We start from the raw sequence: 19252 nt of genomic DNA, 5'->3' as shown, positions 1-19252 counted from the left end.
GAAAAGGGTAGCATCAGTGTTGATTGATGCTTTCTTGAAAACAAATTTCTTCTATTTTCTAAGTAAGGAATAGGATGTACTAGGCATCAGTTATATTCAATTTAAGAATAAGCAAGAGAAGCAAAAGACAAAGGAAGTAGGACTTCAAAGTTGTAAGTCCTCAGACAACTTTTTCTAGAAATACTAGAATTTATATTAGTCTTCATGCTGGTGTGTATATATAGATATAGAAATACAGTAAAAAAAAAATCTCCAACAATATCTTACAGTGGAAGTCCAGATCACAGATTCTCTACTACGAGCATCATTAACTTCTTAATGTTGAATTGTAGGATAAGGGAACATGAGGCAATGAGCTACTTTTCTTGTTCCTCCTCATACCTCTCAAACAGCAGGAACTTGTGTTCACACTCTTAAATATCTAAGGCTATCCAGACAAATTCGTTCAGTGTGATTATGCTAACTATGCCCCTTTGCCTGTGTCTTCAGGGAGAGATGAATGAGTTTCTGGTGAACTCTGAGACATGCCAGCAGGCTTGACTTGCTTGTCATCTGCGCACAAACAGCTGAGCAGCACTGATGAACCGGGCTGCAGTTTAAGCACTTCCCATGTCCAGTCCCTCCTTCCTGCACAAATAACCATTTGTGTCTGTGTTAGGAACTGAAGATTTACAGGTTGAATCACATCAGAATGTGGCTTTAAGACTAGCTCTGGATTCACAGTCAGTTGACAAAAGTAGATTCTCTCATCCTGGTTCTATCAATTCCAGTATGACCTTCAGGTAACATGAAAAACAATCCAATACCATACTTTGCTTATTCTGCACATTTATGGATATTAAAGTTAATATAACTTAATTTTCTTTCATACATGACTATATGATGCTTTGTGTTTTTACTATGCCTAAGCTACAGAACAAAAAGCTATTCAACAGTTTTCTTTAAGACCAAATCAGCAGATCCAAAGTATGTGAATGGAGTGATAGCTGGTCATCATTTGGATTTGCATCAGAACTATAAAGCTGTTAGCATGAAGATTACTGTAACAGTTTAAACAAGAGATAAGACAAGGTCCAATGATGTGCTATACAACTGTATTGCCCTATCACAGAGAGTGGAGAAATGATGCAATATAAATCACATTAAAAAAGAAGTGAGGAAAGGCAGTAATATCTACCAGGCACTTAGGACAGTTCACGTGACACAAAAACTTATCTCAGACACAGAAAATCACTCAGTATATTGGGATAAGACCCAGATGACAAAGAGAAAATAAGAAATGAGATCAAAGAAATTGCAAGAAAAACCTCTCAAAGTACCCAGGTAAAATTTTTTATCACAGACAGTGAGAAACATGTGACTATTTGGAATCCATACTTACTGGGCCTTCCAATTAAAAATAAATAAATAAATAAAAATTCCAACGCACGTAAGTCAGGTTGCAGTGTTAATGCAAACATTCCACATATGGAACAGTCACTGGCAATCCCATCCTGACTGTGCAAGCCAGAAAAATGAACACCCTATTTTCTATTAGGTTGGAGCTTCTCCAGGAGTGAAAAGAAGAAAATCTAATTGCACTAAAAGTCTGCAACACATAACTCCAGTAAATATAAGTCACAAGCCTACTCACAGGTGCCATTTTTATAGCATAATTTATCTGTTAAAATGAAACTTTAAAGTTCTAAGTCTTTTGGAAAATATAGGCCTGAAGAAATAATCATAAAAATTATGAAAAAATACAGTCTCGGAAGGAAGTGACTGTCACAGAATTTCTGTTTAAATTTTTGTTTTACTTTGTCCTTGCAATTATTGTCTGTTGTCAAATGACATACTCAGGGGGGTGGCTCTTGCCTTCAGCATGATGGAATCTCTTGTCACCAGCATTTTGAAAAGCTTGCTGAAATCTTTGCTATCTTGATGCTGACATGTAGCAGTGCAGTTTAAGAGGAAAATAGCATACAAAACAGTACAGGCTATTCATTATCATGAAAATACTAACAAGCTGAAACTAACTCATATATTTTTGAAATGAAAGAAAATGGTCAATTTCCACATAAAGGACCTTATAACTGTGTTGATGTGCCCCTTTTCAGACTCAGTCCAAGTTGCTACATGTTCATCTCTGTCAGCTTCAGACAGACAATGAAATCCTCACTGAGTTCTCTTGCACAGACATAACGCAATGTATTTAAGCATTACTTAAAAATCTATGGAAGTTCATTATGTGTTCTAACCTGCTCCTTACAAGGAGCAGGTAGAAGCTGCAAGGTCCTTGATTAGGAAACGGCCATATTTTCTTTTTTTTCCAATCTAGAAAATCTAAATATTCTTATTCGAATTATACTGAAAATATATATACTGATTTTCTTTTGTGCCATATTGTTCTCTTAAACTTCTGTTTTATTATATGCACATGCATGGGTACACACACATACATGTGTATTGACTACAAAATTTTATACTGAGTCACACATCAGCTAGAAATTGAGAGCCAACATTGGGTACATCAGTCTAGAACAAATAAAAGAATGTCGCTTCACAACATTTTCCAGTGAAAATGTAAACAACATTTAAAAAATGTAAACAACAAAAATGTAAACATTTTTCCAGTGAGAATGTAAACAATTAAAACACTTGAAAGATTTATAATAAAATCGACGTAAGACAAATAAAGCAAACTGTTTTTGCTTTTTCAACTAAACTGATTTAGATCATTCTCTTCATACCATACAGCACAAGAGGCAAATGAGAGCACTCAAATAATTACAGGCCTGATGTAAGCTCACAAAAATTCTTTATACCTACAACAATACTTCAGTCAAGTTCCGCTGAGCCCTGTACCAGTGCCGTTTACAGCCTCTGACTGTATTAGCAAAAACACCCAACAACCCAAATGAGCCTGACTGTGGCAGAGTTTGGGGACAAAAGCTGCCCCTTGCATGGCAAAAAACAAGAAACAGACACAAGGAAGCCACATATTCTGTGCCCTTAGTGTGGAAATTTTAAAAATTCAAAAAGCTGAAATGACTTTTTAAAAAAGTCTTGTGCCCCACCCCAATCAGAGCTTAGACAGTAAAGGCTTACTGACATATATATTAGCAAAAGATAGGATTGAACCATCACAACTGTTACATAGCCAAAGTGTTTTATCTATCATCTGTTACACAAAGAGGGAGTACTAACACTGTTACAAATGTGCAGAAACCAAAGGAGCCAAAATAAACCAGATGAAGTTTATTTATAGCAAATATTATGAATTTTTTTAGATGCATGAAAACCACAAATTCCAAACTAAATCAAGTCTAAACAATATGTTATAAAATCATGGCACAAAAAAAAAAAATAGCAAAAGCATATAAATACATACAGTAAAAGCTACTGTAGCTAATAGCCCACTAATCTGCTCTTATGGAAAAAAATTACAGTGCTCCCACTGAATTCAGTAGGAGCACTGTAATAGCGCTCCAGAGTTAGAACCTCCAGGGAGAGTAAGTTGCTGTGTTTGTGTGAGCTGAACATGAAAGATTTATGAGAAAAACCTGAATCTGTCCTTAGAGATGCCTGGTAGGGTAGATTGTGGTGCTCAGTGTCCTGCAGCAGCCAGGATGCTGAGATCTGTTGTACTGGGTAGTTAACCAGCATGGTGACTGTGCCCACCACAGGTCCAAAAGCATTGATCAGCTGATTGAAAAAGATAACATTTTCTTAGAACCCTTAGATGTGTTACTGTGGATGGCTGATGATATCAATGTCTTTGAGCACATTTCCCTACCCCTATTGTCTGAGAGGATCTGCCAACACTATCATCACTACTTCCCTCTCTCGTCTTCATGATCTGAAATTAGAGCACTTCTGCATTTAAGTTCAGGTTCAGAGGTCTGACTAATTAAACAGACCAATTCAGCATACTGGGAGTCAGCCACATGAACCCTTCTCAGTTTGCTCAATAAAAACATGCAGAAACCGAACAGTGAAAGCCACTGAAACCAATGAAAGCCACTGCTATTAAAGCCTGCTCGTAAAAGTGACTGCAAAAAACCATGTCATGACTTCCATATCAAAGACTTACTTCTATCATTCTAATGCAAAGAGTCTGTCATTTAAAGGTGCTAGCTTCAATGTTTTTCTCTTAAAAATAGCAGCAACAGTTTACAACCTCTACCACAAAATAGAGGCTATCAGTCTACAGGTAATCATATCAGTGTAGCTTTTTGTTTACTGTTTTCAGATCAGTTCTTGCTATTAAATCATGAGAAATAAGTTATAGTTTGTAGTTTATCTTAATCTCTCAGGACTTTATCCTTAGAATCATAGAATCATAGAATTGTTAGAGTTGGAAAGGACTTTAAGATCATCTAGTTCCAACCCCCCTGCCGTGGGCAGGGACACCTTACGCTAAATCATATCACCCAAGGCCTTGTCCAACCTGGTCTTGAACACTGCCAGGGATGGAGCATTCACAACCTCCCTGAGCAACCTATTCCTATATCCTTACCAAAGCACAAGTCAATTTTGCATTAAAACAAAACCTTGCCAAAAGTATTAACTCAATGATCAAAATACTGGCCTTTCCAATCAAACCTCCTTGTTCTAATCATGTGTGCAATAAATGCTATTTCTTCTTAGTGTCTCTCAGCAAATCAAATGTTTCATTGCACAAGTTTTCAAGGGGTGTGGGCTAGACCTTGAGCAAACATTCTAACTACCTGTCCAGTCTTATCCTTCAAGTGGGCAGCTCCACAGCTCTTGAAATTGAAAAATAAAATAATAATAATAAAAAAAAAATTAAGTTACTAAACCAGATTGCAAGCGTTCATTCAAGAACATGCAATACTGCAAACTCCACAGCCCTGAACCATATTTGTGACCTAGCAGTAAAACAAAACAGCAAACAGGAAAACAAGAAACTAGAAAGTTCTTTTTTATAAGCATTACTTAGGATGCAGGCTGCTGTATTCCATACCACTAGAAAACTTCATGGATGGCATATCCATTTTTAGGAGTTTGCTATTTAAACACAGTGCAAATCAAACACAAAGCCAACTAAAGGTGGGAAGAGTGGTTTACTAATAGGCATTATTGTCTGGAATTACACTAAGTAGTCCATATGCTGCTCTAATGATCTCAAGAATGAAAAACAAATGTCTACTGTATTCTTAAGGAAATCCATACAGGATTAATCTCAGAAGCCCCTTCATTAACAACCAGGACTTCAGGCTCAAAAAAAATAAAAAAAAAAATCACTGTTATGGGAAGATCCATATTGTTCTTAAATACGACACAATGAATGGTATCAGACATGATTTGCCTCTACAGGAGAGTTAAACAGTACAGATCACAAGACAAACTGCATTTCTAGGGTTTCTTGGTAGCACAACAGGCAGTGAATTGCCATATTGTGAGAAACAGCAGAAAATTCAATTTTGTAAATGGCAGCTCAGAACAATAAAGAAATTCCCACTTCTGGGTGTGAAATAACACTGATATGGTTTAATATCCCAGTGTATTTTTAAGCAAAACCCCTAATGCTGAAGAGTTTGCTGTAGTTAGAACTACGGCTCTAGACACTAGGAAGTCTGGGAAGTTTAAAGTAGTGACAACAACCAAGGAGGTATAGGATCCACACTTGTACAGCTTGTACAACATGTACATAATCAGATTACCCTAATCATGACTAGGTTCAATTTGAGACAGCTGCTGCTTTTGTTTAAATGTTGAGATGGATAATATGAGGAGTATACCATGTGAGGAGGATGATAGAGAACAAAGTTGACCCAGCTCTCTGCCTTCTTAAACTACTGCAACATTTTTTCTTCTACTTAGGCTTTGTGTTCTTAGGGAATAAAAATGGTAATACAGCTCCACATGAGTAATGAGCCTCTGAAATGCTGCAGACAAAACATATTTACCAAACAATACTCACTTGTATCCTAATGAAGCGATAGCAATTAAAATGGAGAAGCTTTCAAATATGTTCTACTCTTTGATTTTACTTACAAAATAGGTGAGGGAGGGAGGTATGTAGGTATGTTTTAATTTGTATAACAATGTCTATAGGTCTTAGTCAAGATAATGAGTCCCTTCACTCACCATCAGAGTACATAGTCTGAGAGCTAAAACCTGAGACTGCCAGGTACACGGCCAATTCACAGTGTGCCCTAACATTAATGTGTAGTGTCTGGACAGCTTAAACAACTCAAAATGGATCCTGCACACTGAGGAAAGGGATGTATATTGCTGATCAACAGCAAACACTAAGTACAGAACACAGCTATACTCTGAAGCATAAGTGGGCTATCCAGTGCTGGAACAGGAGGCTGTTCCTAGGCATATGTGCCAACAACTACATTAACTTATTAAATCCCTCAGATGGGAGATCTTGGGGTCAGCCTCTGCTGCCAGAACCACTTCTTTATCTATAGACAACAGTGAAAGAGCTGAAACAGTTTTGGCTGGCTGCTGAATAATCCAGGCTCAATGAAATGTCCTAACTAGCATCATTTTAAGGCATGAATTTGCAAGTCTGAGACACTAGAAACAAGATGAAAGTGGGCCCTGAAACCAACAGATTTTGGGTCTCTTGAGTTCTCGCAGATGTACAGAGTGACTCTGCATGACAGGAAATAGTTTGGAATCGCACCAGTTCCTGCTCCTAAGTGAGTTCAAGCAAGACTCAGTCACTAACTTGTTCAGACTGACACAGTGCTGGGCAAAAGAAAGGCAGAAATCCAGTAAACCAACTGGAAAATTTTGAAATCAAATGACAGGTGAATTTAGACATTTTGAAGAGTCAGAGGCTGAACAAGGCTTGCCTGGAGCAATTTTAGAATCAAAAGCTTCAAGCATGCCAGAGTTCTGTTTCCAGTGCCAAAGTCCTAATTGGTTTAAGCCTTATAAACAACACAGAATGGAAAAATATTAACACGTTAGTGCTGGTGGATCAAAGAACAGAGTGATTTCCCAAAGCCACTTTGGCAAAAGAGACAAGAATTGAGCACACATTTCTCAAGTCCTAGTCTACAATTTCCATCAGAAGATTCCTTTCAAAAAATTTATTTACCAAATAATGCATGGTTCACCTTCCTAGGAGTAGGTCAAATTATCATCAAAGAATAACTACCTTGAAGACTCTCTATTTTCTCTTTTGTTGTGCTAAACAATCTAAACAAACTCAGACTTTCCTAGTAGATCACATTTTCTAGATGTCTGATAAAATCTGCTGGTTTGCTCTGCACTGTTTCCACTTCTAAAGTGCACCAATTAAAATGAGTTTTGAGCAGAGCACCAGGCACATTAATGAGAATGATTATTACTAAAAAAACTCTAAACATTTTAGATTGTGCACATATGAAGTACACAATATAAGCAGAAAGAAAAATAAATAAAACCTTCTGGAAATTTAAGTCTCCCAAAAGTTCTATCACCTACTTAAGGATGCTGGTAAACAAAGTTGGATTATTACTCAGACAGTATTTGAAGTCACAGAAAGAGCAAATAACTGACATATTCTGGCAAAGCCATGCAGCCTCCTGAATGGGGACAATGATGTAATTTCACTGACAGAAAAAAACAGACAGTCTGTCTCTGAAATCAGAAATATAGAGACCAATGAAAAACCTGTCATAAACCTGAACCAGTAAAATGACATAACCTAATGGAACTCTTATATCGGTTCTAAACTAACTTTATAGAAATTTTGCTTGAGAACAGTAATGGACTTATCTCAAGTAATGTGTCTGAATCTGAAAAAAAAAATGTTTTTCAGGAGGTATTTGCTAACGTACACAAAGTTAATGCTAGCTGTAATAGGCTGATTTTTACAAGATAAGCAGTAGTGCAGACTAAGTTGTATTTTGTCCAAATGCATCTGGGTGCAGTTTCTCGTTGGCTAAGAAAAATGATGCTCATGCTCAGTTCAATGGCTTCTCTACCTGTAACACAGTAATTTATGACTCCTAACATAACTAATAGCAACATTTCATGAAAATAATCTATCAGTTCCTGGTTACAAATGGAATCCACCAACTTAATGTGAGTTTTAACAGTTTGAAATGGTCATGTATACTTGTATATATTCATGGTACATGATATAGCTGCACTCCTGCCCTCCACAGTCAGACATGGTCTTATATTCTTAATGTAAGAAAATATTCAATAGTGAAGAGATAGTACCTCAGAAAGAAGACCAGACAGCAGCAACCAGTGCTAAGATGAAAAAAAAAAAACTTGTTCTGTGGCAAAATGCCTCCAACTTTTGTCATGGTAAAACTTAAGTTGCAAAGCAAAAACTGAAACATTTTTTGTCTTTTTTAAAACAATATCAAAGAATGTTTACCTCTATATCAAATATCCAGATTTATGGCCTATACAAATAAATCAGTTATCATCGTAAGCAGTAATAACAAACACAACTGGGGTTCCTTTTTGCTATATTAGTACAACATTGTGTTCCCACTTTCTTCCAGGCTGCAAGCCACATGAAATTAATGAATGACCTGCTTCTAAGCTGTAAGTGTCTTACTCCCATGCTAAAGCAATGAAAAACTGAATTTATCATATTTCATGCCCTTATTCTCCCAGAGACCACACTGGGTAAAAGGGAACACAGAAATGTGTGTAAAACAATGAAGGTGTAAGACAATGAATTTAAACCAAACTAACCTCTACTGCTTTTGAAAACCTAGCAGTTTTTTTTGAAAGCTAGATGATCAGGAATTATACTACCTTTTCAGACTGAATTACATTAGTTAGTTAGAAACTTCTGAGTTCTCTAAAAAAAACACAGAAGGACAATAACCTGATTTTGAACTAAAAGCAAAATTAAAAACAAAAACCAAAACCAACAAAACCCAAACAACCACCATGTATTGCACATCTTGATATCTTCTTATAGAAATGCTCATAACTAACTAATGATTACCAAATTAAGCTCCTTCACAAAGAGCATGTGACTTGAGTCTTTTGACTGGAGCCTATCCAGCTTTGTCACTGATGTTGCCATAAAAACCCCAGCTCAGTCTTGCTATCAATTATCTATTTGCAGGTATTTCAGTATACTAATAATGGCAGTGAAAATTTAGAATAATTTTAAATATAAAAGATACATTATTTTTACACTAAACCTGTGCATCAAGCTTTGCTTGCTAAAGGAAAATGCCTTCTCATCTCGCTTACAACTTAATACAGATTGACTGAAAATGCAATTACAATATCTTAGCTGTTGTCCAAGTCCTGTGTTTGCTGTTTGGCCACTGACAGTGCAGCAGACACAGCTACTGAAAATAAAGTAATGCCTTGGAAACAGCAAAGGCTAAGTATGCATACTTTATGCCTAGCATTTTAGGAAAGAAATCTGATTCAATCAGTACCAAGAAGTTAATGTAATTGAACAAGAACAGATTGCCATAGCTTTGCAGAAAGCTCAAACAGTTGTTTGCTATGAGTGAACTATTTCAGAATAACTCCAGATTATTTCTGCCTTAGAAGGGGCATTACTCATGCAGAAATATCTATGTTCCCTTCTGCTTTTCTTACTATTTCCCTTCCAAACAGTGACTGACCTTGAACCTTCAGAAGTGTATAAAATCACTCAGATGCAAAGTGAGTTGCCATTAAAAAATCTGCATACCCAAAATGAGTTCATTGTTGCTGAGTTTTTTACCACTTTTGTTTCATCAAGTTCCACTTTTTTAAACTTCTCTCTCATTCTCTTTGATTTTTTACTTTCATTAAATAAATGAGAAAATAGACTTGTACCCCAAGAGAAATCAACAAAATTGGACTGTAACTTCCCAGGATATGGCAAGATTATCATGCTCCTTAACGTAACTGTCATGGTTTAAACCCAGTCAGCCATGAATCAGCCATGCAGTCTCTCTCTCACTCCCCCCTTTTTCTTCCCTCTGCTCCCGGAGGGATGGGAAGGAGAATCAAAAGAATGTAACTCCCACGGGTTGAGATAAGAACAGTCCAGTAACTAAGGTATAACACAAATCATTACTATGCTACCAATAATAGTAATGATAAAGGAAATAACAAGGGAAGAGAATACAATACCACCCGCTGACCGATAATACCCAGCCTGACCGAGCAACAATTGATACTTAGTCCAGCCCTGCAGTGCACTAGCCCTTCTGGGTAACTGCCCCCAGTTTGTATAGTGGGCATGATGTGCTGTGGTATGGAATACCTCTGGCTAGTTTGGGTCAGGTGTCCTGTCTCTGCTTCCTCCTGGCTTCCCCTCCTCCCTGGCAGAGCATGAGACTCACAAAGTCCCAAGTCAGACTAAAAATTTGAGCAGTAACTAAAAACATTGGTGTTATCAGTGCTGTTCCCAGGCTGAAAGTCAAAACCACAGCACTGCACCAGCTACTAAGAAGGAGGAAAAATGACTGCTACTGCTGAATCCAGGACACTAACACATCTTGGAAAGAGGGGAGAAAATAGAAGACTTGCATTTGAGAAATTCAAGTTAATTCATTTTCTCCTCCTAAATGTAGTTTTTAATTTAACTCATAATAAAAGCTATATCATTAGGGAACCTGGTCTTGCTAACTGACATTTTTATATTATTATATGTATTCAACACAAGTTAGAATGTTTCATCATTTTCAAATAAACTGAATTTTACTGCAAGTAAGTATCGAGAAATATTGTCTTTTAATTCTAGAGAGGAAAAATAACACACCTTAAATAGAACTACGCTGGTGCATCTTGCATTTCCATATGCTGTATATTGTTCCTCCCTCAGGAATAGTTAGAATTGTTAGCAGGAATAATGATACTATTAACAATACTACTAATAACAATACTAATCATAAACAATATTAAAAATAATACACTATTTTTGCTGTTTTCTGTTATTCCAAAGAATACATCCTCCATCACCTTTCTCCTTTCAAACCTGCTTTCATTTTTCTCCTCCTACCACCCAGGGAAAGTAAGAAGGTTGATGGGTAGTACTATTTTCTGAAAATAGGAACCATCCCTGAAGCTGCATTCATAAAGCAGACGTTTTTTGCACAAAATATGTCAGTCTTATAATTCATTCAGTGCTTGGTAGAGAGCCAAAGGAGATGCCTATGGTTCATGCACAAAGATGTGCAAGATTGGACACACCCTTTAAAAACACAGCAAATCTATCTGAGCTTATCTCTCACATATACCTTCTACGTACCTTTGCATATAACAATCTATGCACTTGAAAATTATGAACTAAGCCTCTTCTTCAAAGTCTTACATCAGACAGAGAAAGAGCTATGGAAAAACCTGTATTTTCTTAACTAGAAGTTGTGGGCTTTCACTCACAGCAGAAGCGCACTTCCCTGTACTATACTGCAAACAACTGAGACTACAGCAGGAAATACCGACTTAGACTTCACTGAATCACTTGTGACATTGCCAATATTTTAGTGACCACGTCACAAAATGGCCTACCAAAGCAACAGATGACACCCAGGTGAATGCAGAAGACAAAAAGAGAGCAAAAGAGCAGCTCTATTTCAAACATCTTTTGTCATTCCATCAGATTTGTGCTTAAAATATTACAGGTTAAACTGAATGTGCAGACTGTGGAAGAAAAACTGCAATGCACTCTTAAATGCAACAGTACACTGAATTCTACAGTGAACAGGCAAGTGTTGTTCTGTATTAATATTTAATTGGTTAAAACACTCATATAAATCATAAGAAAAAGTTTTAAAAATAACAATTAAAAAATATTATTACTCCCTTTTGCTCCCAAAAGCACAAATAGCAAATTATTAGCAAATAATAAAGCAAAAAATAAACAGCAAATTGAGTATACCTAGGTACAAATTTTATATCTCATTTCAAAATACAAAACATGCACAAATTACTATTGAAACTTTCATAACAATTTGAGGACAATGTCTTGTAGCTGCATTAAAACAGAGAAGAATAATAATAAAGTCAAATGTGGCAGAGTTAAACATTCTCTTGTCTATTCCTATTAACAGTTTGAATACTCATGGAAGGAACCATTAACCAAGATTACTACATTCTAGCAAAGACGTGTATTGCCTTATGACTGAAATGCATTTAACTTACATTAAACATTGGAATCATACATACAGAAACAAAATAGTACTATACTGTAAATAGTTGACTGAAAAGAAAAAAAAACAAAAACAGAAAAACAAAACCAAAGACTTTCAAAAGCTGTTAAAACACAGGTGTGGATTTGTAAGCCTATGCTATTTGCTAATACACATACAGTACCATGGTCTGATTCCTATATTCAGTTCAGGCAAAGAAGAGAGGATTTTCAGAGACAAAAGAAGTACTAGGGCTTGAGAAAAAAAGCCTGCAGGTAAGAATCCAAGAAAGGTCAGAGAGGCAGGCTGGGAGAAAGCTGAGGTTCAAGATCTCTTTTTTCCTTTAGAATAAAAACAAGTCATGGCAAGAGTTCTGCACAGAAACACAATATGCACATGTTCTATATTAAAAGGAAGAGAGAGCTCTCAGCTCTTAAATAATCATGAATATTCTAACAACCATTGTAATGTTAAGAGAAAAAATAGATAAGTCTCAGAAAATAGGAAGCTTTTTCTAATTAACGCTCAGTGAAGGATTAAGAAAAGATGATAGTAACTATCAGCTCAAATTGATGGCTGACTCTGGCTCACTTAGGCCATGCTCTCACAAAGGACGAACACAAATTACATCCACTTGAGCATTTTCAGTTACACTACCTAAATAGGCTGATAAAGCAAAAAGGACATACGGTCTCTTACAACAACCAGAATGTTGACTCTCTGACTGTGGTCTCTAGACCACTACATTTTTCAGCCCTTTTAACTGAAGTAACATTTAACCTCTGGAAGAAAAACAGACTCATAGACCATCTTGTGGTTACTATGCTAAAGTAGTCACAATGGCCTTCTTGTAGAGATAAATAAAAATTAAAAATTTATCCTAATTTTTATTCTCCTCTTCCATTTTTCTTATATGTATGGGAGAATATGGCTGTGTAGGAATTTCAGGTTTTGACCTTCTTTTTGAGCTTCCTTTTGATTTTTATTGACCATCAATTATCTGCAGACTAGGGGCTGCATAGCATTGCTTTAGGTAGTGCTGCAATTACATCAGTAAAGTACTGGAACTAATGAAGCTTGGTCTCTTAAAGATTTGTTTTTCATGGCTGATTGACTTTGGTGCCGAAGAATGAAAACTCTAACTGAAGCCTCCTCTTATGGCAGGCATTTATAAGAGCCGGCTGGCTTATTGTTTATTCTTTCTCTCTCTGCTCTCTATTCTCTAATGATTAATACTGTGCAGTTTAATGATTTAGCTTTTTCTTTAGCTGTAGCCCTTCCAGGGGACATTTACAGAAGTTTTCTACTCTACTCTGACATCTATTTTCTCAAAGTTTTTAATAATTATCAGTCTTTGTAAGATATGTTCAAAGTTGACCACTGTACTCAAGTTATTATGGAGATAAAGGGGCAACTGGTCACCAAGCACACACTCAGGAAAGATGGATATTGCTTCCACAGGAAGTGAGGCTAAAATAATTTGCCATACTCTGTTTTTCTTTTCCAAAAGTCACTGTTCATTTATTGGGGAGAAAAAATAATACAAAAACTTGCTACTGAAAAATGAACAGAACAAACTAAACTATTCACCTCCCATTACTTGCCTACCTCATGCCTTCTGGACAGTATTCTCTTCCTTCCTCCAGTCCCAAACTGAGCTGTTAGGTTCCCTCACTCTTCTGTTGCATACCATTTCTTCCCATATGCTAGGGCCAGAGTCCCTCATTCTCCATTACTTATCTCTATTTTCTCAGACATCTAAACTACACCTAGCCTACTTATGATGTGCTGCCAACCTCAACCTATTTCAGCCCTACTTTCATGCCAGGCATGCTTCGAAGCAGTAACCCTGTATGAAGCAAGAGACTTCAAACAGTGGCTCAACACTTTTCTACTATGATTTCAAGAAAGAAGTAACTTTATATGAATACATTTCACATTACTGTCAGTGTAAAAATGGTACCAATAAAAAGGAAACTCTACACTTTGCCTTTCAAATACATTCCAATATGTTCACATAAAATCTGAGTTTTCTGAGTTTAAAGAAGACCTTGCAGTACCAGACTTGTAGCAAATGTTTGTGTTCATTATGAGATTAGATGTACTGGTTTGCAAATTCTTTTATTTATTTCCTCTCTCTCCCTCAAATAAGTCTTATATCCTGTGCTGCTAAGAGAGAGCCCACCAGAAACTACAACACTTTGACAAGTTGCCTTCATAGACTTTCAGGATTTGGCACACAAACCTCTAGGCTTACATGAAAAAGTAATGATTTCATTGCTGATTCACCAATGCTTTAATGATGAGTAACAGATCTGAAAAGAAGAAAATATCAAGGTATTGCAATAACTTTATTCTCAAAACACAGAGCCACTTTGGAAGACACTTGTACACAGAAAAATCAAGGTTTTTTGAACACACAATCACTGACTCATCCTTTAAAAGTTACAATTTTTGAATCAACGCTTTTTGGTCTAGCAAAAAGGTGTAGGAAAAAGATTCTTTTATAATTCCAAATCTATAGATAAAGAAACTAATATTGTCTAAGACAAAAGGCAAGCATTTTTACTTATTTCTACTAACTGGAGTCAGCTCTTTGGAATTTGTCATTTTTTGATTTCTCCACAATGCTGCCTAAAACCCAATCATTTTAGAGCAATCAGACACCAAATTCTGGTGAGGCATCATGTTAAATTAAGTGTGCACAAGATAATTTCTGTTATGTACTATATACACTGCTACATAGGCAAAAAACTCCTATTACAGACTAGAACCTGATAGTGTCAAATACTGCATACGTAATAGTAGAATCCATATCTCATACCTTAAATGAGAAGCAATATTATGAATGCCTCGAAGAGATGGGAAGAAATACAATACAGTAAACAACTGGAAGGTGCAGTACCCAAGTTCCTTAACCACTGTAAAACTAGAAACTTTAAATTATATACAGTAAAAAAATGACTAAATTAAGATTCTAAGTATAATGGCAAAAAACCATACACCACCCTATGGAAAAAACCCTAGCCCTTACTTACCATATAAATAACTATGTAATGACAATATATATTTTAAGCATAGTTTTACAAACACAATCATTCATATGTTTGTATGTACCCTGGATTTGGAGAAGGCTGAGGCTCTTAATGACTTCTTTGCCTCAGTCTTCACTGGCAAATGCTCTGACCACACCACCCAAGTTTAGGAAGGCAGACGTAGAGACTGTGAGAATGAAGACCTTAGGCCCACTGTAGGAGAGGATCTGCTTCAAGACCACCTTAAGAACCAGAACGCGCACAAGTCCATGGGACCTGATGAAATCCATCCTCGGGTAACAAAGGAGCTGGCAAATGAAGTTGCTCAGACACAGTCCATCATATTTGAAAAATCATGGCAGTCAGGTGAAGTTCCCGACAACTGGAAAAAGGGAAATATAACCCCCATTTTCAAGAAGGGGAAAATAGATGACCCGGGGAATTACAGACCCGTCAGTCTCACCTCTGTGCCTGGTAAAATCTTGGAGCAGATTCTCCTGGAAGGCATGCTAAGGCACATGAAAAACAACAAGGTGCTTGGTGACAGCCAGCATGGCTTCACTAAGGGGAAATCCTGCCTGACCAATTTGGTGGCCTTCTATGATGGGGCTACAGAACTGATAGACAGGGGTAGAGCCGCTGACATCATCTACCTGGACTTGTGCAAAGTGTTCAACACTGTCCCACATGACATCCTTGTCTCTAAGTTGGAGAGACATCAATTTGATAGATGGACCACTCAGTTGATAAAGAACTGGCTGGATGGCTGCATACAAAGGGTTGTGGTCAATGGCTCAATGTCCGGCTGCAGACCAGTAACGAGTGGTGTCCCTCAGGGATTGGTGTTGGGACCCGTCTTGTTCAACATCTTTCTCAGCGACACAGACAGTGGGATTGAGTGCGCCCTCAGCAAGTTTGCTGATGACACCAAGCTGTGGGGCTTGGTTGATAGCTGGAGGGAAGGAATGCCATCCAGAGGGGCCTTGACATGCTTGTAAGGTGGGCTGATGGCAGTGCAATGTACTACACCTGGGTCAGAGCAATCCCAGGCACAGCTACAGGCTGGGCAGAGAAGAGATTCAGAGCAGCCCTGTGGAGAAGGACTTGGGAGTGTTGGTTGATGAGAAAATGAACAGGAGCTGGCAGTGTGTGCTCATAGCCCAGAAAGCCAACCATATCCTGGGCTGCATCAAAAGGAGCATGACCAGGAGGTCAAAGGAGGTGATCCTGCCCCTCTACTCTGCTCTATTCATCAGATACTTTAGTGATAGGACAAGGGGTAACAGTTTAAAACTTAAACAGGGGAGGTTTAGATTGGATATAAGGAGGAAGTTCTTTACTGTTAGGGTGGTGAGGCACTGGAATGGGATGCCCAGGGAAGCTGGGAATGCTCCATTCCTGACAGTGTTCAAGGCCAGGTTGGACAGAGCCTTCAGTGACATGGTTTAGTGTGAGGTGTCCCTGCCCATAGCAGGGGGGTTGGAACTAGATGATCTTAAGATCCTTTCCAACCCTATTCTATGATTCTATGATATGTATATACGTAAAACATATAAATAGCTATACTCAGTCTGCTTTCAGAACATTATAATCATGGAATCAGAGTGAGAAATATGAGGAGACTCTGACCAAATGCCAACAGTGCAGACATCCAGTTGTCATAGGAAGTGTTTATTGTCCATTGTCCTGGAACAGGAGCTGATATTGTGCATTGAAAAGCCATTGGTTAAAACGTCTGAACACTGCTGGGAAGAAGGACCAGAAACTAAAACTTTCCAGCTGTTCTAGCAATGTTCCCTAATTGCTGAGTCGTCTGACAATACTCTCCTGTACTACTTCAGTGTGCCTTTGTGAAAGAGCAGAGCTGGCACAGGGGAATAATCCTGATTCCAAATCAGAGAACACTCATTGGTCATAGTCTGTCCTGAAAGGAGAGATTGGTTTGAGTTTAGGAGGGCACAGGACACAGGTCTTCAGAGTCACAAGTTTCTCTAATAATTGGCTACCACAATTCCCTCTGCTTCTGTCCTTACTACTACTTCTGCACTTTGTGCTGCTTTCAGATCTTCTGAGTACTAGATATACTCTTAATCATGCCTCTCTGATCCACCCCTCCATGGATTTCAGATGATACACTACCCATTGCCTGGACCCCAAACGAAATAAATATTAATTCCAGCTGCAATTCTTATGCTGCAATGAAGACATCAGGTGCCCTCTGCACATTCTTATGGACACCAAATCCATTCACTAGAAGACCTGGGTGACTACACCTTCAGGGTTTTGTGGCTTGTGCTCTTCAAGGTAGAATTCAACTTAAACAACATTTCAGGTGCCTAAATGCTTTTTGGAATATGGTCTAAGGAATCTTATCCAGAAGTTTTCTTACTCTGCATGAGTTTTGTTATAATAAATACTCTTGTAAAAAATAACTATCAGGGAAACCTCTACTTTTATTAGATACTGCTTTTTGGATTTTTCACAGTTGGAAGATTAGGGCTGCATAAGCAATGAGCCTAACCACTTGCATTTAGGTCCTGTATTATAACACTCTCCTCATCTCAAACAACAGAAACCATACTGTACACAGACTAGTTCTGCACGCCTTTGTTCAGGAGAAATCAGCTTGTATTTCATTCTATTAAAAGTAGAAAGATTTGGCTTCAGCCTCATCTTTTACTACAGTGTTACTGTTAAGGAAGTTAATTACACTTCAATTTTACTTTTCTATAGTTTTTAACTACTTTGCAACATGAAGGGTTTATAGTTTCACATAAGCCTTTTGTAAGATGTTTGAGAAAATAAAAACCAGCCGAACTGCAAATAGATGGTATTGAACTTGAAATGCTAGCAGAGACATTAATTTACAATTTTACTGGTTAACTTCCTATTAAGTTCTAGAAGAGTTCTCCAGAAGCGTAGTTTGAGCAAAACTACTGCCACTCACCTAGACCTTCCAATTAAAAGCTAGCAGTGCTCACTGCCAGTCCTCTATGTGCAGTAACAAGAGCAAGCACATTCACTGAAAAGATACACCTCCAGCCAGTGGATGCTCTAGTTTTCTATAACCTAGATTCTGCAAAAGCCCATCCTGGAATCAATTCTTATCAAATATACACGGCTCAACCATGCCAGAAAAGATCTATTACCATCTAAGGATAAACCCAGTTTATTCTGCAAGCTATGTTATAGATATCTATTCTGAACCAGAATTTTCCAAAACTCTCCTTACTTTGCAAAGAAAAAAATATCAGAAATACACCCAAGGAGACACCATTAAAAATTTTCAAAAGGCTCATAAGTGAGTACAGAAGCTATTTTTATATTTATTTAAAATAAATTTTCATGCAGACTCTTTTGTAAAGTGCCAGCTTTGGTTGATTTATGTTTTGATCAGTTTAGTGGCTTATGAGACCTGACCTGAAGTTAACAATGTATTTCAACCCTATAAAGAGCAAAGCTTTGAAGCAATGAGGCAACCAAACCCACATGAATTCCTCCCAGCTTTCAGCACTGTATGACAGAATCTGTAATCTTTACTGGCCACAGCACAGTAGAAAAAAATGAAGGTGGTTACCTGAAAAATGAAGAAAAACGTGTTTCCACATGTAGAATACAAGTATAACTTAAAATGTTTTCAACAAGTTTTCAATGTATGGCTTTTAACTTTTACATTTTCATTTCTTACCTACTGCCCTAAAATTAGTTGGAAAAATCTTGATGTTTTATAAGACAATAAAACCAACCAACCAACCAAACAAAAAACCCTGGTGACATTCACAAACTTGTGACATTCTGCATTCCTAAGTGTATCAAATGTCTGTAAGAGGGAATAATACTTGGAATGTCAGTGTTCCCTGGGGTGAGACAAATGTATGACAAAGCTTGTTTTGAAACAGGGAGGAGGCAAGCCAGAGAAGCCCATAACTTGTATATAGCACATTGTTTCAAGTCATTACACACTTCTCATACTCATAAGGCAACAAAGAAGCACTTAGCAATTTTACACATATAATCTGTTAAGAAATAATGCTCATACTTTTAATGAAGTATCAGATTACTGATATTAGTTACAAGCAAAGCCTGGGAGTTCAGAAATTAATAGTTTATATAAAGAGCAGAGATAGAACTATTGCCATTTACACCTTCACCCACCCT

This window comes from Pezoporus flaviventris, unplaced genomic scaffold (genome assembly GCF_033815535.1).
Source record: "Pezoporus flaviventris isolate CSIRO_AGI_PZ_B2104156 unplaced genomic scaffold, CSIRO_AGI_Pfla_v1 ptg000007l, whole genome shotgun sequence".
Classification (NCBI taxonomy): domain Eukaryota; kingdom Metazoa; phylum Chordata; class Aves; order Psittaciformes; family Psittacidae; genus Pezoporus; species Pezoporus flaviventris.
This window is presented reverse-complemented; position numbering follows the sequence as displayed.